At 46.0% G+C, this 26,518-nt stretch overlaps 1 pseudogene; it reads right to left on the bottom strand.

Annotated features, from left to right (window-relative positions):
* Positions 1-22,587: 22,587 nt before the first annotated feature.
* On the bottom strand, positions 22,588-22,843 carry LOC139251585 (U2 spliceosomal RNA; annotated as a pseudogene).
* Positions 22,844-26,518: the final 3,675 nt, after the last annotated feature.

Below are 26,518 nucleotides of genomic sequence, written 5' to 3'. Positions count from 1 at the left end.
GCTAAAGGGATCAAGGTGTAGGGAGTAAAAGCAGGAAAGGGATATTGAGGTGAAAGATCAGCCATGATTTTATTGAATGGTGGTGCAGGCTCGAAGGGCCGAATGGCCTACACCTGCACGTATTTTCTATGTTTCTATGTAAACTAGCAAGAAATATAAAAACAGATAATAAGAGTTTCTACAGGTACATAACAAGGAAGAGGCTAGCTAAAGTAAATGTTGGTCCCTTTGAGGATGGGAGTGGGGCATTAATAATTGGAAATAGGGAAATGGCAGAGACTTTGAACAAATATTTTGTATCGGTCTTCACAGTCGAAGACACTAAAAACATCCCAATAGTGGATAATCAAGGGGTTATAGGGAGGGAGGAACTTAATACAATCACTATCACTAATAAAGTAGCACTCGGTAAAATAATGGGACTAATGGCGGACAAGCTCCCTGGACCTGATGGCTTCCATCCTAGGTTCTTAAAAGTAGTGGCTGCAGAGATAGTGGATGAACTGGTTGTAATTTACCAAAATTCCCTGGATTCTGGTGAGGTCCCAGCGGATTAGAAAAAAGCAGATGTAACATCCTTATTTAAAAAAGGAGGCAAACAGAAAGCAGGAAATTAATAGACCAGTTAGCCTAACATCCATTGCCAGGAAAATGCTGGAGTCCATTATTAAGGAAGCAAAGCAGGATCCATTACAGACCCAATCCTGGTCCGGACTGGGGTCAAACAGGGCAGCGTCATTGCCCCAACCCTCTTCTCAATCTTCCTCGCTGTCATGCTCCACCTCACAGTCAACAAGCTCCCCGCTGGAGTGGAACTAAACTACAGAACCAGTGGGAACCTATTCAACATTCGCCATCTCCAGACCAGGTCCAAGACCACCCCAACCTCTGTCATCGAGCTACAGAGACTTAGGGTGTCTACTGTACATGGTCCATGTCTCTGAACCATACAGGAGGGCGGGTATTACTACAGCCCTGCAGACCATGAGCTTGGTGGCAGTTTTGAGGGCCTGATCTTCGAACACCTTTTTCCTCAGGCAGCTGAAGGTTGCACTGGTGCACTGGAGGTGGTGTTGAATGCGTTTGCGCACATACAGAGGCTGAATTCCAGGACATAGTCGACGTATTTACTAAGGCATACGTAAGCATGGGCCTTACGCTAAACATCCATAAGACAAAGGTCCTCCACCAGCCTGTCCTCGCCGCACAGCACTGCTCCCCAGCCATCAAGATCCGTGGTGCGGCCCTGAACAATGTGGACCACTTCCCATACCTCAGGGGCCTCTTATCAACAAGAGCAGACATTGAAGTCGAGATTCAACACCGCCTCAAGTGCACCAGTGCAGCCTTCAGCCGCCTGAGGAAAAAAGTGTTTGAAGACCAGGCCCTCAAAACTGCCACCAAGCTCATGGTCTGCAGGGCTGCAGTAATACCCACCCTCCTGTATGGCTCAGAGACATGGACCATGTACAGTAGACACCTCAAGTCGTTGGAGAAATACCACCAACGATGTCTCCGCAAGATCCTACAAATCCCCTGGTAGGACAGATGCACCAACATTAGCGTCCTCGACCAGGCCAACATCCCCAGCATTGAAGCACTGAACACACTTGATCAGCTCTGCTGGGCAGGCCACATTGTCCGCATGAGACAATGAGGCTCCCTACATGAGACTCCCAAAGACAGCTCTCTACTCGGAACTCCTTCATGGCAAATGAGCCAAAGGTGGGCAGAGGAAACGTTACAAGGACACCCTCAAAGCCTCCGTGATAAAGTGCAAAATCCCCACCGACACCTGGGAGTCCCTGGCCAAAGACCGCCCTAATTGGAGGAAGTGCATCCGGGATGGCGCTGAGCACCTCAAGTCTTATCGCTGAGAGCCTGCAGAAATCAAGTGCAGGCAGCGGAAAGAGCGTGCGGCAAATCTGTCCCACACTCCCTTACCCTCAACGACTATCTGTCCCACCTGTGACAGAGTCTGTGGTTCTCATATTGGACTGTTCAGCCACCAAAGGACTCATTTTAAGAGTGGTAGCAAGTCTTTCTTGATTCCGAGGGACTGCCTATGATGATGAGTAGCAGGATAATTGGAAAAGCATAATACAGTCAAGCAGAGCCAGCATGGTTTTATGAAAGGGAAATCATGTTTGACAAATTTGCTGAAGCTCTTTGAGGATGTAATGAGCAGGGTGGATAAGGGGGCACCAGTGGATGTGTTGTATTTGGATTTCCAGAAGGCATTCGATAAGGTGCCACGTCAAAGGTTACTGCACAAGATAAAATTTCACGGAGTTGGGGGTAATATATTAGCATGGATTGGCTAACTAACAGAAAACAGAATGGGGATAAATGGGTCATTTTCCGGTTCGCAACCTGTAACTAGTGGGGTGCTGCAGGGATCGGTGCTGGGTCCTCGACTATTTACAATCTATATTAATGATTTGGATGAAGGGACCGAGAACAATGTAGCCAAGTTTTCTGATTATACAAAGATGGGTGGGAAAGCAAGTTGTGAGGAGGAAACAAAAAATCTTCAAAGGAATATAGACAGGATAAGTGAGTGGGCAATAATTTGGCAGATGGAGTATAATATAGGAAAGAGTCATGTAGTCCACTTTGGCAGGAAAGATTTTAAAAAATTATTATTTAAATGGAGAGAGATTGCAAAATGCAGTAGTGCAGGGGGGCCTTGGGGTCCTTGAGCATGAAACACACAAGTTAGTATGCAGGTACAACAAGTAATCAGGAAGGCAAATGGAATGTTGGCCTTTATTGCAAGGGGGATAGAGTATAAAAGCAGGGAAGTCCTGCTACAACTGTACAGGGTATTGGTGAAGCCACACCTAGAGTACTCCGTACAGTTTTGGTCTCCTTATTTAAGGAAGGAAATACTTGCATTGGAAGCAGTTCAGAGAAGGTTCACTTGGTTAATTCCTGAGGTGAAGGCTTTGACTTATGAAGTTAGGTTGAGTAGGTTGGGCCTTTACACATTGGAGTTCAGAAGAATGAGAGCTGATCTTATGGAAACATATAAGATAATGAGGGGGCTCGACAAGGTAGATGCAGAGAGGATGTTTCCAGTCATCGGGGAATCTAGAACTAGGGGGCATAGTTTTGGAATAAGGGGTCACCCATTTAAAACTGAGATGAGGAGGAATTTCTTCTCTCAGAGGGTTGTAAATCTGAGGAATTCTCTGTCCCAGAGAGTTGGGGAGGTTGGGTCATTGAATATACTTAAGGCGGAGGTAGACAGACTTTTGAGTGATAAGGGAGTCAAGGGTTATGGGGAGCGGGCAGGGAAGTGCCCATGAGTCCCTTTAGTGGAAACATCCTCTCTGCATCCACCTTGTCGAGTCCCCTCATTATCTTATATGTTTCAATAAGATCATCTCTCACTCTTATTGAATGATGGAGCAGGCTCAAGGTCCCAAATGACCTGCTCCTGCTCCTATTTCTTATGTTCTTATGTTCATATTTTCTTAATATCTGAGCTCCTCTAATTCTGCTCTCTTGAGCATCCCTGATTATAATCTGCTCAACAATTAGTGTCCGTGCCTTCTGTTGCCTAGGCCTCAAGCTCTGGAACTTCCTGTTTTAACCTCTGTGGAAGGAAGGTAGTGCGGGGGTCCCCTGCGGTCATCCCCCTGAAAAACAGATACACCACTTTGGGTGCTGTTGAGGGTGGATGACTCTTCAGGGGGGAGAAGCAGCAACCAAGTTCATGGCACCGTGGATGGCTCTGCTGCACAGGAGGGCAGGAAAAAGAGTGGGAGAGCTGTAGTTATAGGGGATTCGATTTTAAGGGGAATAGATAGGCGTTTCTGCGGCCGCAACTGAAACTCCAGGATGGTATGTTGCCTCCCTGGTGCAAGGATCAAGGATGTCTTGGAGCGGGTGCAGGACATTCTGAAAATGGAGGGTGAACAGTCAGTTGTCGTGGTGCATATAGGTACCGACGATATCGGTAAAAAACGGGATGAGGTCCTACGAGCCGAATTTAGGGAGCTAGGAGTTAAATTAAAAAGTAGGACCTCAAAGTTAATAATCTCAGGATTGCTACCAGTGCCATGTGCTAGTCAGAGTAGGAATCACAGGATAACTCAGCTGAATACGTGGCTTGAAGAGTGGTGCAAAAGGGAGGGATTCAAATTTCTGGGACATTGGAACCGATTCTGGGGGAGGTGGGACCAGTACAAACCGGACGGTCTGCACCTGGGCAGGACCGGAACCAATGTCCTAGGGGGAGTGTTTGCTAGTGCTGTTGGGGAGGAGTTAAATTAACATGGCAGGGGGATGGGAATCTATGCAGGGAGACAGAGGAAAATAAATTGGAGGCAAAAGCAAAAGATAGAAATGAGAAGAGTAAAAGTGGAGGGCAGAGCAACCCAAGGCAAAAAACAAAAAAGGCCACATTACAGCAAAATTCTAAAAAGACAAGCCTGAAGGCTCTGTACCTCAATGCGAGGAGTATTCCGAAAAAGCTGGATGAATTAACTGTGCAGACAGCAGTTAATGGGTATGATGTAATTGGCATCACGGAGACATGGCTCCAGGGTGACCAAGGCTGGGAACGCAACATCCAGGGGTATTCAACATTTAGGAAGGAGGAAAAGGGGGCGGGGTGGTGTTGCTGGTTAAAGAGGAAATTAATGCAATAGTAAGGAGGGACATTAGCCTGGACGATGTAGAATTGGTATGGGTGGAGCTGCGGAATACCAAATGGCAGAAAGCACTAGTGGGAGTTGTGTACAGACCACTAAGAAGCAGTTGTGAGGTTGGGAACAGCATCAAACAAGAAACAAGGGATGTGTGCAATAAAGGTACAGCAGTTATCATGGGTAACTTTAATCTACATATTGATTGGGCTAACCAAACTGGTAGCAATGCGGTGGAGGAAGATTTCCTGGAGTGTATTAGGGATGGTTTTCCAGACCAATATGTCGAGGAACCAACTGGAGGGCTGGCCATCCTAGACTGGGTGATGTGTAATGAGAAGGGAGTAATTAGCAATCTTGTTTTGCGAGGCCCCTTGGGGAAGAGTGACCATAATATGGTAGAATTCTTTATTAAGATGGAGAGTGACACAGTTAATTCGGAAACTAGGGTCCTGAACTTAAGGAAAGGTAACTTAATTGGTATGAGGCGTGAATTGGCTAGAATAGACTGGTAAAGGATACTTAAAGGGTTGACAGTGGATAAGCAATGGCAAACATTTAAAGATCACATGGATGAACTTCAGCAATTGTACATCCCTGTCTAGAGTAAAAATAAAATGGGGAAGGTAGCTCAACTGTGGCTAACAAGGGAAATTAAGGATCGTGTTAAAACCAAGGAAGAGGCATATAAATTGGCTAGAAAAAGCAACAAACCTGAGGACTGGGAGAAATTTAGAATTCAACAGAGGAGGACTAAAGATTTAATTAAGAGGGGGAAAATAGAGTACGAGAAGAAGCAGGGAACATAAAAACTGACTGCAAAAGCTTCTATAAATATGTGAAGAGGAAAAGATTAGTGAAGACAAACGTAGGTCCCTTGCAGTCGGATTCAGGTGAATTTATAATGGGGAACAAAGAAATGGCAGATCAATTGAACAAATACTTTGGTTCTGTCTTCACAAAAGAAGACACAAATAACCTTCCGAAGATACAAGGGGACAGTGGGTCTAGTGAGAAGTAGGAACTGAAGGATATCCTTATTTAGGCGGAAAATTGTGTTAGGGAAATTGATGGGATTGAAGGCTGATAAATTCCTGGGGCCTGATAGTCTGCATCCCAGAGTACTTAAGAAAGTGACCATAGAAATAGTGGATGCATTGGTGATCATTTTCCAACAGTCTATCGACTCTGGATCGGTTCCTATTGGCTGAAGGTTAGCTAATGTAACACGACTTTTTTAAATGGGAGGGAGAGAGAAAACAGTTAATTATAGACCGGTTACCCTGACATCAGTAATGGGGAAAATGTTGGAATCAATCATTAAAGATGAAATAGCAGCGCATTTGGAAAGCAGTGACTTGATCGGTCCAAGACAGAATGGATTTATGAAAGGGAAATCATGCTTGATGAATCTTCTGGAATTTTTTGAGGATGTAATTTGCAGACTGGACAAGGGAGAACCAGTGGATGTTGTATATTTGAACTTTCAAAAGGCTTTTGACAAGGTCCCGCACAAGAGATTGATGTGCAAAATCAAAGCGCAATGTATTGGGTTAATGTACTGATGTGGATAGAGATCTGGTTGGCAGACAGGAAGCAGAGAGTCGGGATAAATGGGTCCTTTTCAGAATGCCAGGCAGTGACTCGTGGAGTGCCGCAGGGCTCAGTGCTGGGACCCCAGCTCTTTACAATATATATTAATGATTTAGATGAAGGAATTGAATATAATATCTCCAAGTTTGCAGATGACACTAAACTGGGTGGTGGTGTGAGCTGTGAGCAGGATGCTAAGAGGCTGCAGGGTGACTTGGACAGGTTACGTGAGTGGGCAAATGCCTGGCAGATGCAGTATAATGTAGATAAATGTGAGGTTATCCATTTTTGGGGCAAAAACACGAAGGCAGAATATTATCTGAATGGCGGCAGATTAGGAAAAGGGGAGGTGCAACGAGACCTGGGTGTCATGGTTCATCAGTCATTGAAAGTTGGCATGCAGGTACAACAGGCGGTGAAGAAGGCAAATGGTATGTTGGCCTTCAGAGCTAGGGGAGGTCTTACTGCAGTTGTACAGGGCCTTAGTGAGGCCTCATCTGGAATATTATGTTCAGTTTTGGTCTCCTAATCTGAGGAAGGACGTTCTTGCTATTGAGGGAGTGCAGCGAAGGTTCACCAGACTGATTCCAGGGATGGCTGGACTGTCATATGAGGAGCGACTGGATCAACTGGGCCTTTATTCACTGGAGTTTAGAAGGATGAGAATGGATCTCATAGAAACGTATAAGATTCTGACGGGACTGGATGCAGCAGCATAGAGTGGCATTCGTGAGTTCGGTAAGTGGGTGAGTTTTAAGGGTTATTCTCTTTAAATCATTTAGAGGCTGAAGTAAATTGTTAGTGGCTTCTAAGTAAGTAGCAGTTTAATTTAAAGGGGAAAAGTTAAATCGTTGGGAATCTTTCAGGTTTAGGCAGAGAAAAACAAGGTAACTCTCCAGTAGGAGGCAATTAGCAGCTAGTTGAAACCATTTCTGTAAACGACTGACCAGTATTCAGTCATCTGACCTAGATACAGTTTAAAAAGAGGCAGCTCGTGCAGAGCACAGAGTGGCATTTATGAGTTTGGTAAGTGGGTGAGTTTTAAGGGCAAGTGGGGCTGGCAGGTGCTGTTTTGTCTTGTTTTTCCTACCAGTGCTGACACTAGAGCAGCTGATAAGGAGTGCGAGAGTAGGAGACGGTGGCCCAGAGACCAGCCCAACCAGCTGCAGACAAAGATAGAGGGGTGCGAAATCGAGAGGTGACGTCACAGCCAAGCTGGTAAGTGGTTGGCTGTTCAACTGGTAAGTATAACTCTCTTTGAGACTGACTTTTAGATTGGTTTAATTGGCAGCGAACTACTAAGTAGCTGTTTGGTGTTTAAGTAAATATTAGGAGGTAAATTAATTTAAGGGTTAAGTCATGGCAGGAGAGCTCGGACCCATGCCATGCTCCTCCTGTGCTATGTGGGAAATCAGGGACACTTCCAGTGCCCGTGGCTACTATGTGTGCGTGAAGTGTGTCCAGTTGCAGCTCCTGACAGACCGCATGACGGCACTGGAGCTGCGGATGGACTCACTCTGGAGCATGCACGATGCTGAGAATGTTGTGGATAGCACATTTAGTGAGTTGGTCACACCGCAGGTAAGGATTAGGACAGATAGTGAATGGGTGACCAAAAAGCAAGGCAAGAGCAGGAACGTAGTGCAGGAGTCCCCTGCGGTCATCTCCCTCCAAAACAGATATAACGTTTTGGATACTGTTGGGGGAGATGACTTACCAGGGGTAGGCACCAGCAGCCAGGTTCATGGCACCATGGGTGGCTCTGCTGCACAGAAGGGCAGGAAAAAGAGTGGGAGAGCTATCGTGATAGGGGACTCTATTGTAAGGGGACTTGATAGGAGTTTCTGCGGCCGCAACCGAGACTCCAGGATGGTATGTTGCCTCCCTGGTGCAAGGGTCAAGGATGTCTCGGAGCGGCTGCAGAGCATTCTGGAGAGGGAGGGTGAACAGCCAGTTGTCGTGGTACATGTAGGTACCAACGATATAGGTAAGAAGCAGGAAACGGTCCTACAATCTGAATTTAGGGAGCGAGGAATTAAATTAAAAAGTAGGACCACAAAGGTAGTAATCTCTGGATTGCTACCAGTGCCACATGCTAATCAGAGTAGAGGGAGCAGGATAGTTAGAATAAATACGTGGCTTGAGCAGTGGTGCAAGAGGGAGGGCTTCAAATTCCTGGGACATTGGAACCAGTTCTGGGGGAAGTGGGAATTGTACAAAAGGGACGGTCTGCACCTAGGCAGGACTGGAACTGATGTCCTGGGGATAACATTTGCTAATGCAGTTCGGGAGTGTTTAAACTAATATGGCAGGGGGATGGGAACCTATGCAGCAAGACATGGCAAAGTAATATGGAGTCAGAAACAGATGTAAGAAAGGTAAAAAGCAATAGTGGAAGGCCGAGTAAACAAAGGCAAGAAACAAAAAGCCACAATACATCATAATTCTAAAAGGACGAAGGGTGCTAAAAAAAACAAGCCTGAAGGCTTTGTGTCTTAATGCAAGGAGTATCCGTAATAAGGTGGATGAATTAACTGTGCAAATAGATGTTAACAGATATGATGTGATTGGGATTACAGAGACGTGGCTCCAGGATGATCAGGGCTGGGAACTCAACATCCAAGGGTATTCAACATTCAGGAAGGATAGAATAAAAGGAAAAGGAGGTGGGGTAGCATTGCTGGTTAAGGAGGAGATTAATGCAATAGTTAGGAAAGACATTAGCTTGGATGATGTGGAATCTATATGGGTAGAGCTGCAGAACACCAAAGGGCAAAAAACGTTAGTGGGAGTTGTGTACAGACCTCCAAACAGTATTAGTGATGTTGGGAAGGGCATCAAACAGGAAATTAGGGGTGCATGCAATAAAGGTGCAGCAGTTATCATGGGTGACTTTAATTATGCATATAGATTGGGCTAACCAAACCGGAAGCAATACGGTGGAGGAGGATTTCCTGGAGTGCATAAGGGATGGTTTTCGAGACCAATATGTCGAGGAACCAACTAGGGGGGAGGCCATCTTCGACTGGGTGTTGTGTAATGAGAGAGGATTAATTAGCAATATTAATTAGCAATCTCGTTGTGCGAGGCCCTTTGGGAAAGAGTGACCATAATATGGTGGAATTCTACATTAGGATGGAGAATGAAACAGTTAATTCAGAGACCATGGTCCAGAACTTAAAGAAGGGTAACTTTGAAGATATGAGGCGTGAATTGGCTAGGATAGATTGGCGAATGATACTTAAGGGGTTGACAGTGGATGGGCAATGGCAGACATTTAGAGACCGCAGGGATGAACTGCAACAATTATACATCCCTGTCTTGCATAAAAATAAAAAAGGGAAGGTGGCTCAACCGTGGCTATCAAGGGAAATCAGGGATAATATTAAAGCCAAGGAAGTGGCATACAAATTGGCCAGAAATAGCAGCGAACCCGGGGACTGGAAGAAATTTAGAACTCATCAGAGAAGGATAAAGGGTTTGATAAGGGCAGGGAAAATAGAGTACGAGAGGAAGCTTGCAGGGAACATTAAGACAGACTGCAAAATCTTCTATAGATATGTAAAGAGAAAAAGGTTAGTAAAGACAAACTTAGATCCCCTGCAGTCAGAATCAGGGGAAGTCATAACGGGGAACAAAGAAATGGCTGACCAATTGAACAAGTACTTTGGTTCAGTATTCACTAAGGAGGACACAAACAACCTTCCGGATATAAAAGGGGTCAGAGGGTCTAGTAAGAAGGAGGAACTGAGGGAAATCCTTATTCGTCGGGAAATTGTGTTGGGGCAATTGATGGGATTGAAGGCCGATAAATCCCCAGGGCCTGATGGTCTGCATCCCAGAGTACTTAAGGAGGTGGCCTTGGAAATAGCGGATGCATTGACAGTCATTTTCCAACATTCCACTGACTCTGGATCAGCTCCTATGGAGTGGAGGGTAGCCAATGTAACCCCACTTTTTAAAAAAGGAGGGAGAGCGAAAACAGGGAATTATAGACCGGTCAGCCTGACATCGGTAGTGGGTAAAATGATGGAATCAATTATTAAGGATGTCATTGCAGCGCATTTGGAAAGAGATGACATGATAGGTCCAAGTCAGCATGGATTTGTGAAAGGGAAATCATGCTTGATACATCTTCTGGAATTTTTTGAGGATGTTTCCAGTAGAGTGGACATGGGAGAACCAGTTAATGTGGTGTATTTGGACTTTCAGAAGGCTTTCGACAAGGTCCCACCACACAAGAGATTAATGTGCAAAATTAAAGCACATGGGATTGGGGGTAGTGTGCTGACGTGGATTGAGAACTGGTTGTCAGACAGAAAGAAAAGAGTAGGAGTAAATGGGTACTTTTCAGAATGGCAGGTAGTGACTAGTGGGGTACCGCAAGGTTCTGTGCTGGGGCCCCAGCTGTTTACATTGTACATTAATGATTTAGACGAGGGGATTAAATGTAGTATTTCCAAATTTGTCGATGACACTAAGTTGAGTGGCATTATGAACTGTGAGGAGGATGCTATGAGGCTGCAGAGTGACTTGGATAGGTTAGGTGAGTGGGCAAATGCATGGCAGATGAAGTATAATGTGGATAAATGTGAGGTTATCCACTTTGGTGGTAAAAACAGAGAGACAGACTATTATCTGAATGGTGACAGATGAGGAAAAGGGGAGGTGCAACGAGACCTGGGTGTCATGGTACCTCAGTCATTGAAGGTTGGCATGCAGGTGTGGCAGACGGTTAAGAAAGCAAATGGCATGTTGGCCTTCATAGCGAGGGGATTTGAGTACAGGCACAGGGAGGTGTTAGTACAGTTGTACAGGGCCTTGCTGAGGCCACATCTGGAGTATTGTGTACAGTTTTGGTCTCCTAACTTGAGGAAGGACATTCTTGCTATTGAGGGAGTGCAGCGAAGGTTCACCAGATTGATTCACGGAATGGCGGGACTGACAATTCAATAAAGACTGGATCAACTGGGCTTGTGTTCACTGGAGTTCAGAAGAATGAGAAGGGATCTCATAGAAACGTTTAAAATTCTGACGGGTTTAGACAGGTTAGATGCAGGAAGAATGTTCCCACTGTTGGGGAAGTCCAGAACCAGGGGTCACAGTCTAAGGATAAGGGGTAAGCCATTTAGGACCGAGTTGAGGAGAAACTTCTTCACCCAGAGAGTGGTGAACTTGTGGAATTCTCTACCACAGAATGTTGTTGAGGCCAATTCACTAAATATATTCAAAAAGGAGTTAGATGTAGTCCTTACTATTAGGGGTATCAAGGGGTATGGCGAGAAAGCAGGAATGGGGTACTTAAGTTACATGTTCAGCCATGAACTCATTGAATGGTGGTGCAGGCTCAAAGGGCCGAATGGCCTACTCCTGCACCTATTTTCTATGTTTCTATGTTTCTATGTTTCTCTCCGTCTCCCTACCTCACTTTTGTCCTTCAAGATGCTCCTTAAAACATACCTCTTTGACCAAGCTTTTGGTTACCTGCGCCCTCAAAGGACACCCTCAAAGCCTCCCTGGTGAAGTGCGACATCACCGCTGACACCTGGGAGACCCTGGCCGAAGACCGCCCTAGATGGAGAAAGTGCATCCGGGAGGGCGTTGAGCTCTTCGAATCTCAACGCTGCCAGCGTGAAGAGGTCAGGCGCAGGCAGCGGAAGGAGCATGCGGCAAATCAGTCCCACTACCCCCCCCCCACCCCCCACCCCCGCCTTCCCCCAACGAATGTCTGTCCCACCTGTGACAGGGTCTGTGGCTCCCCTATTGGACTGTTCAGCCACCAAAGAACTCACTTTAGGAGTGGAAGCAAGTCTTCCTCTAATCTGAGGGACTGCCTGTGATGATGGGTTACCTGCGCTAATTTTTACTGATGCAGCTTGGTTTCAATTTTTTTATCACCTAATACTGCTGTGAAGCACCTTGGGATGTTTCACTACGTTAAAGGCGCCATATAAATACAAGTTGTTTTTGTTCTATGATTCTCGGACACTTTTAATCATGTTGTACCAGTGGGAAGCATCTCTACTTGTGTTACTGCGCCCCCCAATGTTGGCTGTGTGAACAACATGAGGTGACTGCGTTGCTCACCGTTCTCCTGTGCACATGTACATCGAGAGTGAAGATGTAAAGTAATCACGGTTTACTTAGTTTTGATTGAAGCTATTCTCCCCAGCTCTTCTGAAAATCTGGTCTTCACTGCTCGTGGAGCGAGGAAGTTCAGTGGGTAATGTCACTGAGGTAGTGCTGGGGCTCAAAGGCAATGCAGGAGTTTAAAAGCAACTCTGGAGGAGAGGAGATTGGTTTGAAGACAAAAGCGGAGAGTGAAAGGTCAGCCAGTAGAGGGCAGCAAACACTGAGCTGGAGAGAGACAGGGCAGGCTGGGAGGGGACAGAGGGAACAATTGCATCAGGTTGTGCACATATTCCCAAGTGGATGTAAAAGATCCCACAGCAGTATTCAAAGAACAGCAGGGGAGTTCTCCCTGGTGCCCTGGCCAGTACCTATCCCTCAACCCTCAGAACTAAAACAGGTGGTCTGACCATTTATCTCATTGCTTGTTTGTGGGACCCTGCTGTGTGCAAATTGTCTGCCGTGCATCCCTATGTTAAGACAGTGGTAACGCATTAAAAATACTTTAAATAAACCGTAATTCTCAGGATGTGGGCATCGCTGGCAAAGCTGGCATTTAATGCCAGCTTTGGTGAGGTGGTGTGCTGGTGGGCCTTCGGCTTGAACCACTGTCACAGTTTGACACGACTGAGTGGCTCATAGTAATTTACAGCATGGAAGGAGGCCATTTCGGCCCACCGTGTCCCTGCCGGCCGACCAAGAGCTATCCAACCTAATCCCACTTTCCAGCTCTTGGTCCGTAGCCCTGTAAGGTTACGGCACTTCAAGTGCCTATCCTTGCTAGGCTATTTCAGAGGGCAGTTAAGAATCAACCACATTGCTGTGGGTCTGGAGCCAAATATAGGCCAGACCGAGTAAGGTTTCCTTCCCTAAAGGATATCACTGAACCGGTTGGGTTTTATTGCAATAAAGCAGCTTCATTCGCTATAAAACACACTGGGATGTCCTGAGGTCATAAGCAGCACTATATAAATGGCAGTTGCTTCTGAGCAGACTGGAACTGTTCGCCCTAGAAAAGAGAAGACGTGATAGAGGTCTTGAAAATCATGAAGGGGTTCGATGGGATGGATGCAGAGCAAGCATTTCCACTTTGGGGAGAGGCGGTGGGGGGGCTGGGGGGGGGGGGGGGTGGGTGGTGGTGGAGTCCAGAACAAGAGAGCACAAATATAAGATCAAAATACAGAACTTAGGAAGAATTTTGTTCGAGTGGCGAGGATGTGGAACTCACTACGGTGTAGAATGGTTGAAGCAGTGATGCATTTAAGGGGAGGCTTGATGTATAAATGAGTGAGAAGGGAATAGAGGGATACGGGGGCAGGGATCATTGGAGTGGAAGGAAGTGCATGTGGAGTATAAACACCGGCATAGACCTGTTTAGCCCAATGGCTTCTTTCTGTGCTGTAAATTCAACATAATTCTATGTCTTTACGGTAGAGGACACAAACAATATCCCAACAGTGGATAGCCAAGGAGCTATAGGGGGGGGGAGGAACTTAACACAATCACAATCACTAAGGAGCTGGTACTCAGTAAGATCATGGGACTAAAGGCAGATAAATCTCCTGGGGTCTTCCTAGGGTCTTAAGAGAAGTAACGGCAGAGATAGTGGATGCATTGGTTGTAATTTACCAAAATTCCCTGGATTCTGGGGAGGTCCCAGCAGATTGGAAAACTGCAAATAAAACTCCCCTATTTAAAAAAAGAAGCAGATAAAAAGCAGGAAACTATCGACCAGTTAGCCTAACATCAGTGGTTGAGAAAATGTTGGAGTCCATTATTAAAGAAGCAGTAGCAGGACATTTGGAAAAGTATAATTCGGTCAGGCAGAGTCAGCATGGATTTATGAAGGGGAAGTCGTGTTTGAATTTGCTGGAATTCTTTGAGGATGTAACGAACAGGGTGGATAAAGGGGAACCAGTGGATGTGATGTATTTGGACTTCCAGAAGGCATTTGACAAGGTGCCACATAAAAGGTTACTGCACAAGATAAAAGTTCACGGGGTTGGGGTTAATATATTCACAATCGATATTAACGACTTGGAAGAAGGGACTGAGTGTAACGTAGTCAAGTTTGCTGACGATAAAAAGCTGGGAGCAAAAGCAATGTGTGAGGAGGACACAAATAATCTGCAAAAGGACATAGACAGGCTAAGTGAGTCGGCAAAAATTTGGCAGATAGAGTATAATGTTGGAAAGTGTGAGGTCATGCACTTTGGCAGAAAAAATCAAAGAGCAAGTTATTATTTAAATGGAGAAAAATTGCAAAGTTCTGCAGTACAGCGGGACCTGGGGTACTTGTGCATGAAACACAAAAGGTTAGTATGCAGGTACAGCAAGTGATCAGGAAGGCCAATGGTATCTTGGCCTTTATTGCAAAGGGGATGGAGTATAAAAGCAGGGAAATCTTGCTACAGTTGTACAGGGTATTGGTGAGGCCACACCTTGAATACTGCGTGCAGTTTTGGTTTCCATATTTATGAAACTATATACTTCTTTGGAGGCAGTTCAGAGAAGGTCACAAGGTTGATTTCGGAGTTGAGGAGGTTGACTTATGAGGAAAGGTTGAGTAGGTTGGGCCTCTACTCATTGGAATTCAGAAGAATGAGAGGTAATCTTATCGAAATGTATAAGATTATGAGGGGGCTTGACAAGGTGGATGCAGAGAAGATGTTTCCACTGATGAGGGAGACTAGAACTAGATCTTAGAATAAGGGGCCGCCCATTTAAAACAGAGATGAGGAGGAATTTCTTCTCTCAGAGGGTTGTAAATCTGTTGAATTCGCTGTCTCTGAGAGCTGTGGAAGCTGGGACATTGAATAAATTTAAGACAGAAATAGACAGTTTCTTGAACAATAAGGGGATAAGAGATTATGGAGAGCGGGCAGGGAAGTGGAGCTGAGTCCATGATCAGATCAGCCATGATCTTATTGAATAGCGGAGCAGGCTCGAGGGGCCGTATGGCCTACTCCTGTTCCTATTTCTTATGTTCTTATGTTCTTATTTGGCCCCTCGAACCTGCTCCGTCATTCATTGAGATCATGGCTAATCTTCTACCTCAACACTTTCCTGCACTATCCCCATATCCCTTGATTCCCTCAATATCCAAAAATCTATCGATCTCTGTCTTGAATATACTCAATAACTGAGCTTCCACAGTCCTCTGGGATAGAGAATTCCAAATATTCACCACAATCTGAGTGAAGAAATTTCTCCTCATCTCAGTCCTAAATGGCCAACCCCTTATTCTGAGACTGTGACCCCTGGTTCTGGACTCACGAGCCAGGGGAAGATCCCCCCTGCATCTATCTTGTCAAGCCCTGTAAGAATTTTGTATGTTTCAATGAGATCACCTCTCATTCTTCTAAACTCTAGAGAATATAGATCTAGTCTACTCAATCTCTCCTCATAGGACAATCCCCCCATCCCAGGAATCAGTCTGGTGAACCTTTGTTGCACTCCCTCTATGCAAGTATATCCTTCCTTAGGTGCGGAGACCAAACCTATACATAATACACCAGGTGCGGTCTCACCAGGGCGCTATACAATTGCAGTAAGATGTCTTCACACTTGTACTCACATCCTATGTAATAAAGGCCAATATACCATTTGCTTTCTTAATTGCTTGCTGTACCTGCATGTTAACTTTCAGTGATTCATGTACAAGGGCACCCAGGTCCCTCTGAACACCAACATTTCCCAATCTCTCACCATTTAAAAAATACTCTGTTTTTCTATTTTTCCTCAATACTGGAGTGACAGCTTTAGATGTTAAACTGCCAAGAGACACAGATTAAAATAACGCTCTAGTGAAAATGCTACACATAAATAATCCCCTGCTGGTAATTAGACAGCTCTGAGTAGTAAAACACACCATGTTAACGGTACTCAGTGGAAGGATGTGGGACTGCATTCCCCCACTGGTGCATCTACCCAGTACTAACAGGATTCCACGACCGATTCCATTTGGGTACCGCTAATACTCCACAGGAAACCCTGGAGGTCAAAGGTCTGACACTCACACTGCTCATTAAACACCAGCTTACCTTTACCGCACTCTGTAAACAGTAAGTAGAAGTTGTTGTGTATTTCATCTCCAGTTGATTCCATCAGCAGGCCGGGGCCATTAGAGGGAGCAGCGTGTAGCGGCATATCACTGCAGGAGCAGCGCATGCTGCTGCAGGAGGGCAACGACTGATTGCAGTGCGGGCAGGTACAGCAGGAGCGGCAAGAGTTCGTAGAGGGATGTGATCGGGGCCCAGGAGAGGCGTGAGTTCAGGGCCCAGAAGTGGCGAGGGCCCAGGGGCAGCACGGGCCAGCCCACACTGCGATATGTGCGCGCACTAGGTCCGTGCAGCAGAGCTGGTCTCCAGTTGTCTTGGATAACCCTTGCTACTGGACCAAGACCTAGCTCCGTCAACCCCATGTGGTGGCTGGTGTGCAACGGCCACCCCACGGTAAAAAAAATCCACGCACAGACATCTTCCACCCTTCAGGATATAATTCGGGATCCGGAATATCATTGAAACAGCTGTGAACTCATCCGTTCTCGGCGAGGAAGCAAGTCATTCTCATTTCGAGGGACTGCCTATGATGATGATGGTTTGATTTTAAACACAAGTAGAATAATGACACGTTGTATATGCAATCCCGACCCCCGCCCGCGCTGCTTTAGGTGTTGGCCCCTTGCTGATGCTCCGACTCTGTTATTACTCTTATCACCTTGTTCCTTGCCCAAGTGGCCACTAGACATCTGTGAGCCATGGCGGTGAGGGCCGGTAAAACTATTCTACTATTCTCAACGGGTAGCATCCTCGCCTCTGAGTCAGAAGGTTGTGGGTTCAAGTCCCACTCCAGAGACCTGAGCGCAGAAATCCAGGCTGACACTGCAGTGCAGTGCTGAGGCAGCGCTGCACTGTTAGAGGTGCCGTCGTTCGGATAAGACATTAAACTAAGATCCCGTCTGTCCTCTCAGGTGGACGTAAAAGATCCCACGGCACTATTTCGAAGAAGAGCAGGGGAGTTATCCCCAGTGTCCTGGCCAATATTTATCCCTCCATCAACATAACAAAAAAACAGATGATCTGATCATTAGCACATTCCTGATTGTGGGAGCTTGCTGTGTGCAAGTTGGCTGCCGCATTTTGTACATTACAACAGTGACTACACTTCAAAAAAGTACTTCATTGGCTGTAAAGTGCGTTTGGACGTCCTGAGGCCGTGAAAGGCGCTATATAAATGCACGTCTTTTTTTTCCCAATAGGCAGGGTCACAAACGAGACCATTTCTGGCATTCTCACACATGCACATCCAAGAGTATTGGCAACAGGGCACTCAGGGACTGGAATCCAGGTGTCTGTGCTCTCCCTGACCCAGAGGCTGTGAGTGCCCCTATCACCAACCTGGCTGAGATCTACTGGAACCCGACATCCTTCCTACTCTACATGACTCAGCTATCCCTAGCCTTAACCTGCTGAGCCATCACTAAGACTCTGAAAAGAAACTCATTTTAAGGGAAGAAGAGTTGGAGTTATGAGGTTATGATGTGAAAGTCATCATTATAGGCAATCCCTCGAAATCGAGGAAGACTTGTTTCCACTCTAAAACTGAGTTCTCAGGTGGCTGTACAGTCCAATACGGGAATTACAGTCTCTGTCACAGGTGGGACAGACAGTGGTTGAAGGAAAGGGTGGGTGGGGAGTCTGGTTTGCTGCACACTGTTTCCGCTGCCTGCGCTTGTTTTCTGCATGCTCTCGGCGACGAGCCTCGAAGTGCTTAGCGCCCCCCAGGATGCTCTTCCTCCACTTAGGGCGGTCTTTGGCCAGGAATTCTCAGGTGTCGGTGGGGATGTTGCACTTTATCAAGGAGGCTTTGAGGGTGTCCTTGAAACTTTTCCTCTGCCCACCTGAGGCTCGCTTACCATGTAGGAGTTCCAAGTAGAGCACTTGCTTTGGGAGTCTTGTGTGAAAATGTTGCCATGGTGACTCATTTCTCTTTGGACTTTCAGCTCTGGTACTCCCTTCAGATATTTCAGCTCGCCTCCTAATGCCATCATCATAGGAATGGGTCATTCGACACTTTGAGCCTGCTCTGCCTTGTTAAGGTACCACTCCATCATAATTCCAACAGTGGATAGTCTAGGGGCTATAGGGGGGAGGAACTTAACACAATCACAATCACAAAGGAAGTGGTATTCAGTAAGATAATGGGACTAAAGGTAGGTAAATCCCCTGGACCTGATGGCTTGCATCCTAGGGTCTTAAGAGAAGTAGCGGCAGGAATTGTGGATGCATTGGTTGTAATTTACCAAAATTCCCTGGATTCTGGGGAGGTCCCAGCAGATTGGAAAACTGCAAATGTAATGTCCCTATTTAAAAAAGGAGGCCGACAAAAAGCAGGAAGCTATAGACCAGTTAGCTTAACATCAGTGGTTGGGAAAATGTTGGAGTCCATTATTAAAGAAGCAGTAGCAGGACATTTAGAAAAGCAAAATTTGGTCAGGCAGAGTCAGCATGGATTTATGAAGGGGAAGTCATGTTTGACAAATTTGCTGGAGTTCCTTGAGGCTGTAACGAACAGGGTGGATAAAAGGGAACCAGTGGATGTGGTAAATTTGGACTTCCAGAAGGCATTTGACAAGGTGCCACATAAAAGGTTACTGCACAAGATAAAAGTTCACGGGGTTGGGGGTAATATATTAGCATGGATAGAGGATTGGCTAACTAACAGAGAACTGAGAGTCGGGATAAATGGTTCCTAAATGGTTGGCAACCAGTAACTAGTGGGATGCTGCAGGGATCAGTGCTGGGAACCCAACTATTTACAATCTATATTAACAACTTGGAAGAATGTACTGAGTGTAACGTAGCCAAGTTTGCTGACAATACAAAGATGGGAGGAAAAGCAATGAGTGAGGAGGATACAAAAAATCTGCAAAAGGACATATATAGGCTAAGTGAGTGGGCAAAAATTTGGCAGATGGAGTATAATGTTGGAAAGTGTGAGGTCATGCAACTTGGCAGAAAAAAATCAAAGAGCAAGTTATTATTTAAATGGAGAAAGATGGCAAAGTGCCGCAGTACAGCGGGACCTGGGGGTACTTGTGTATGAAACACAAAATGTTAGTATGCAGGTACAGCAAGTGATAAGGAAGGCCAATGGTATCTTGGCCTTTATTACAAAAGGGATGGAGTATAAAAGCAGGGATTGGTGAGGCCACATCTGGAATACTGCGTACATTTTTGGTTTCCATATTTATGAAAGGATATACTTGCTTTGGAGGCAGTTCAGAGAAGGTTCACTAGGTTGATTCCGGGGATGAGGGGGTTGACTTATGAGGAAACGTTGAGTAGGTTGGGCCTCTACTCATTGGAATTTAGAAGAATGAGAGGTGATCTTATCGAGACGTATAAGATTATGAGAAGGCTTGACAGGTGGATGCAGAGAGGATGTTTCCACTGATGGGGGAGACTCAAATTAGAGGGCATGATCTTAGAATAAGGGGCTGCCCATTTAACACAGAGATGAGGAGAAATTTCTTCTCTCAGAGGGTTGTGAATCTGTGGAATTCGCTGCCTCGGAGAGCTGTGGAAGTTGGGACATTGAATAAATTTGAGACAGAAATGGATGGTTTCTTAATCAATAAGGGGATAAGGGGTTACTGAGAGCGGGCAGGGAAGTGAGTCCATGATCAGATCAGCCATGATCTTATTGAATGGCGGAGCAGGCTCGAGGGGCCGTATGACCTACTCCTGTTCCTATTTCTTATGTTCTTATGTTCTTATGTTAACTCCAACACCCAACTGTTTGAGGAAATTCTGTTCCGCATTTATTAATCAGCACCGCCCCCCCCGCCCCCCCGGCCCCTTGATGACCCGCATCCACATTGACGCCAATACTCAACAAAATCTGTTGAGTTACTAGACCAGAATCTAACCTCCAAATGTTGGTGTGTGTCTGGTGGGCTCAGAGCTCCAAAAGGGCCTGCAGTACCATCTCTGATCACAGTGTGGCGCTGTGACGCAGTGAGCCTTATGCTCCGATGGTATAAATATGTGGCTCTTGCAGTTAAGCTAAACAGAGAACAAAAAAAAAACATTCTTGCATTTATATAGCCTCTTTCACGACCTCAGGATGTTCCCAAGCGATTCACATAACAATGAAGTACTTTTGAAGTGCAGTCACTTTTGCAATGTAGGAAACGCGGCAGCCAATTTGTGCACAGCAAGCTCCCACAAAGAGCAATGAGGTAATGACCGGATAGTTTGTTTTTTAGATGTTAAGGGATAAATATTGATCAGGACACTGGGGCTAACTCTTTTGCTCTTCCAAATCGTGCCATGGGAACTTTTAAGTCCACCTGAGAGAGCAAACAGGGCCTTGGTTTAACAACTCATCCAAAAGACGGCAACTCTGACAGTGTAGCACTCCCTCAGCACTGCACTGAAAATATATTTTTAACCACAACGATTTGTATTTACATGGCGCCTTTAACATAGTAAAACATCCCAAGGTGCTTCACAGGTGCGTAATCAAATAAAATTTGACACCGAACCACATTAGGAGATATTAGGACAGGTGGCCAAAAACTTGCTCAAAGAGATAGGTTGTACGGAGCGTCTTAAAGGATGAAAGAAAGGTAGCAAGCAGAGAGGTTTAGGGAGGGAATTCCAGATTACAGGTTTGTGCAGCTGAAGGCACGGCCACCAATGGTGGTGCGATTAAAATTGTGGATGCACAAGAGGCCAGGGTTAGAGGAGCGCAGACATCTCGTGGGGCTGTAGGGCTGGAGGAAGTTAAAGAGATAGGGAGGTGCGAGGCCATGGAGGGATTTTGAAACATGGATGAGAATTTTAAAGTTGAAGCATTGCCGGACTGGGAGCCAATGTATGTCAGCAAACACAGAGGTAATGGGTGAACAGGACTTGGTGCGAGATAGGGTATAGGCACCAGAGTTTTGGATGAGCTTAAGTGTATGGAGGGTGGAAGATGGGAGGCCGGCCAGGAGTGCGATGGAATAGTCAAGTCAAGGGATATGGAGTGAAGGCGGTTAAATGAAACCATGATCTACTTGAATAGTGGAAGGGGCCCGGGCAGCTGAATGGCCTCTCTTCTATTCTGCAGTGCAGTTTTCTGGTCACCACATTACAGGAAAGATGTGATTGCTCCAGAGAGGGTACAGAGGAGAATTACGAGGATGTTGTCTGGACTGGGGAATTTTAGCTATGAGGAAAGATTGGAGAGGCTGGGTCTGTTTTCTTTGGAACAGAGGAAGCTGAGAAAAGACCTTATTGAGGTGTATAAAATTATGAGGGGCCTGGATAGAATGGATAGGAAGGACCTATTTCCCTCGGTAGCGAGGTCAACAACCAGGGGGCATGGATTTAAAGTAATTGGTAGGTTTAGAGGGGATTTGAGGGGAAATGTCTTTACCCAGAGGGTGGTGGGGGTCTGGAACTCACTGCCTGAAAGGGTGGTAGAGGCAGAAACCCTCACCACATTTAAAACGTACTTGGATATGCACTTAAAGTGTCGTAACCTACAGGACAACGAACCGAGAGCTGGAAAGTGGGATTAGGCTGGATAGCTCTTTGTCAGCCGGCACAGACACGATGGGCCGAAATGGCTTCCTTCCATGCTGTAAATTTCTATGAATCTATGATTTTTTTTTTTTGAAATTCGTAGCCAATCGTTCCAAACATATAAAATTCTGACGGGACTGGACAGGTTAGATGCAGGAAGAATGTTCCCGATGTTGGGTAAGTCCAGAACCAGGGGACACAGTCAAAGGATAAGGGGTAAGCCATTTAGGACTGAGATGAGGAGAAACTTCTTCACTCAGAGAGTTGTTAACCTGTGGAATTCCCTACCGCAGAGAGTTGTTGATGCCAGTTCATTGGATATATTCAAGAGAGAATTAGATATAGCCCTTACGGCTAAAGGGATCAAGGGGTATGGAGAGAAAGCAGGAAAGGGGTACTGAGGTGAACGATCAGCCATGATCTTATTGAATGGTGGTGCAGGCTCGAAGGGCCGAATGGCCTACTCCTGCACCTATTTTCTATGTTTCTATGTTTCTATGTTTCAATTCTTTGTCAAATCACAAACGCCAGAGGTCACCTTGCACACGCCAAGGATCACTCTGCGCCAATGCTCTTAGCCAAAAGGCCAAGAGCCACTGCACTGTTCCTGGAAGTACTGCAATACCAGGTTCGTGCCATGGAGGTGGATGGGTCAGGCCCCCCACACACCTCCGTGGAGGTGGATGGGTCAAGCCACCCCACCCACCTCCTGTTTCCAAAAAAGCAAGCATATATCTTCCTGATCCAGGGAGAACCACCCGGAGGTCATGGTGGCTACTCCCCTGTCAGGTCAGTTACGCATGATCTTAGCCAAAAGGCCGAGAAGCGATTTAAACTGATAAGAACAGATACTACACTTGATCTTAGCCAAAAGACCTATGAATCTATGATTCTATTTCTAAAGCCTCTCTCCAATTCCTATGAATGAGTACAGCTATGAAAGTCAGCTTGACCCTCTGGTCACACTCTCACCCCGAAGTAAAGACGGCTGTGGGTTCAAGCCCCACTGTGGCCCGCAGTATTTTTGTCGAGCCAGGAGGAGCACTTCTATTCCTCCTTGCCCCACAAAAGTCAAATGTTTGGGACCCCAATACGGGCAGCTTGTCCAAGATTTCCCGACTTGTGCTCTTGGCAGATGGGAGCATGATTTCAAAACGTGGGGCTGTTCATACACAGAGAGGCCGAGACACACAGAAGATAGAAACATAGAAACATAGAAATTAGGTGCAGGAGTAGGCCATTCGGCCCTTCGAGTCTGCACCGCCATTCAATAAGGTCATGGCTGATCATTTAACCTCAGTACCCCTTTCCTACTTTCTCTCCATACCCCTTGATCCCTTTGGCCATAAGGGCCATATCTAACTCCTTTATGAATATATCTAATGAACTGACTTAACAACGTTCTGCGGTAGAGAATCCCACAGGTTAACAACTCTCTGAGTGAAGAGGTTTCTCCTCATCTCGGTCCTAAATGGCTTACCCCTTATCCTTAGACTGTGACCCCTGGTTCTGGACCAACATCGGGAACATTCTTCCTGCATCTAACCTGTCCAGTCCCGTCAGAATTTTATATGTTTCTATGAGATCCCCTCTCATTCTTCGAAACTCCAGTGGATACAAGCCCAGTTGATCCAGTCTCTCCTCATATGTCAGTCCTGCCACCCCGGGAATCAATCTGATGAACCTTCGCTGTACTCCCTCAATAGCAAGAATGGCATTCCTCAGATTAGGAGACCAAAACTGAACACAATATTCCAGGTGTGGCCTCACCAAGGCCCTGTACAACTGCAGTAAGACCTCCCTGCTCCTATACTCAAATCCTCTAGCTATGAAGGCCAACATGCCATTTGCCTTCTTCACCGCTTGCTGTATCTGCATGCCAACCTTGAATGACTGATGCACCTCCCCTTTTCCTAATCTGTCACCATTCAGATAATATTCTGTCTTTCTGTTTTTGCCACTAAAGTGGATAACCTCACATTTATGCACATTATACTGCATCTGTCATGCATTTGCCCACTCATCTAACCTGTCCAAATCACCCTGCAGCCTCTCAGTGTCCTCCTCACAGCTCACACCACCACCCAGTTTAGTGTCATCTGCAAACTTGGAGATATTACATTCAATTTCTTCATCTAAATCATTGATGTATATTGTAAATACTGGGGTTCCAGCACTGAGCCCTGCGGCAATCCACTAGTCACTGCCTGCCATTCTGAAAAGGACCCATTTATCCCGACTTCCTGCTTCCTGTCTGCCAACCAGTTCTCTATCCACGTCAGTACATTACCCCCAATACCATGTGCTTTAATTTTGCACACCAATCTCTTGTGTGGGACCTTGTCAAAAGCCTTTTGAAAGTCCAAATACACCACATCTACTGGTTCTTCCCTTGTCCACTCTACTAGTTACATCCTCAAAAAATTGTAGAAGATTTGTCAAGCATGATTTCCCCTTCATAAATCCATGCTGACTTGGACTGATCCTGTCACTTCTTTCCAAATGCGCTGCTATTTCATCTTTAATAATTGATTCCAACATTTTCCCCACCACCAATGTCAGGCTGGCCGTTCTATATTTCCCTGTTTTCTCTCTCCCTCCTTTTTAAAAAAGTGGTGTTACATTAGCTACCCTCCAGTCCATAGGAACTGATCCAGAGTCTATAGAATGTTGGAAAATGATGACCAATGCATCCACTATTTCTAGGGCCACTTCCTTAAGAACTCTGGGATGCAGCATATCAGGCCCTGGGGATTTATCGGCTTTCAATCCCATCAATTTCCCCAACACTATTTCCTGACTAATAAGGATTTCTTTCAGTTCCTCCTTTTCGCTAGACCCTCGAACTCCTAGTATTTCTGGAAGGTTTTTTATGTCTTCCTTAGTGAAGACAGATCCAAAGTATTTGTTCAATTGGTCTGCCATTTCTTTGTTCCCCATTATAAATTCACCTGATTCTAACTGCAAAGGACCTACATTATAGAAGCTATAGAAGCTTTTGCAGTCAGTTTTTATGTTCCCGGCAAGCTTCCTCTCTTACACTATTTTCCCCCTCCTAATTAGACCTTTTGTCCTCCTCTGCTGAATTCTAAATTTCTCCCAGTCCTCAGGTTTGCTGCTTTTTCTGGCCAATTTATATGCCTCTTCCTTGGATTTAACACTATCCCTAATTTCCCTTATTAGCCACGGTTGAGCCACCTTCCCCATTTTATTTTTAAAGATAAAGAGAGACAGACAGACAGGAAGCGAGATGGGTGAAGGAAATCGCGAGGAGTGGGATGAGGGTGGGGAAAGGCCAGCGAAAGAGCAAGACAGAGAAAAAGAGCGAAAGATCTAAATAAGAGAGAAGCAGGAGAAAGGGAGATCTATAGGAGCTAGAGACACATCCGCAGTAGTGAGAAGATCCATAGAGATGAGGGGGAATTGGCCAATGAGAGAGACGCAACTCGTGTGGAGCATAATCATCATCATCATAGGCAGTCTCTCGAAAGGAGGATGACTTGCTTCCGTGCCAAAAAAAGGATGAGTTCACAGATGTTTCGAATGAAGAACCCGAACTACATGTGGAAGATGCCTGTGCGTGGATTTTTTTAACGTGTGGTGGCTGTTGCACACCAGCCACCACACGGGCTTGACAGAGCTAGGTCATGGTCCAGTGGCAAGGATTACCCAAGACAACTGCACACCAGCTCTGCTGCACGGACCTAGTGCGCACACATATCGCACCGTAGGCTGGCCCGTGGGCCCTTGCTGCTCCTTCGCCCGACCTCGCTGCTCCTGCTGCATCTGCCCACGCTCCAATCACCAACCTGGACCTTGCAGACGTCACTCTTCACTGCCGTTGCCCTCCTGCATCAGCTCGCGCTGTACCTTGCAGTGAGCTGCCTCCACGCTGCTCCCAGGCCGCCACTCGCTGCTCCTTTTATGGCCTCGGCCTGCTGCTCATTGTCGGGGCCGCCACACAGCATAAACGCCCCATAGAACAGATGGGCCGAGCGGCCTGGTTCTGTGCTGCAGACTCGATGCAACTTGCAGGATGGAATGTGAAAGGGCCACATGAGAGGAAGAGCCACAGAAATAAGAGAGCGCAAAAGACCTACAGAAGAGAAAGAAAGAGATAAACTCACAAGAGAAGAATGAGAGGTGATCTCATTGAAACATACACAATTCATACAGGGCTTGACAGGGTAGATGCAGGGAGGATGTTTCCTCTGTCTGGGGAGTCTAGAACCAGGGGTCACAGTCTCAGAATAACGGTTCGGCCATTTAGGAGAGAGATGAGGAGAAACTTCTTCACTCAGAGGAATTCTCTCCCCCAGAGGGCTGTGGAGGCTCGGTCTTTGAGTATATTCAAGACAGAGATCGATAGATTTTTGGATATTAAGGGATATGGGGACAGTGCAGGAAAGTGGAGTTGAAGATCAGCCATGATCTTATTGAATGGCGGAGCAGGCTCGAGGGGCCAAATGGCCTACTCCTGCTCCTAATTTTATGTTCTTATAAGGGAGTGAGAGACAAAAAAGGACTGAAGATCGATAGCTGCAGGCAGGAGAGTGGAATCAA

This window comes from Pristiophorus japonicus, chromosome 2, assembly GCF_044704955.1.
Source record: "Pristiophorus japonicus isolate sPriJap1 chromosome 2, sPriJap1.hap1, whole genome shotgun sequence".
Classification (NCBI taxonomy): domain Eukaryota; kingdom Metazoa; phylum Chordata; class Chondrichthyes; family Pristiophoridae; genus Pristiophorus; species Pristiophorus japonicus.
The sequence above is the reverse complement of the archived record's forward strand: the minus strand, read 5'-3'. Positions and strand labels throughout refer to the sequence as shown.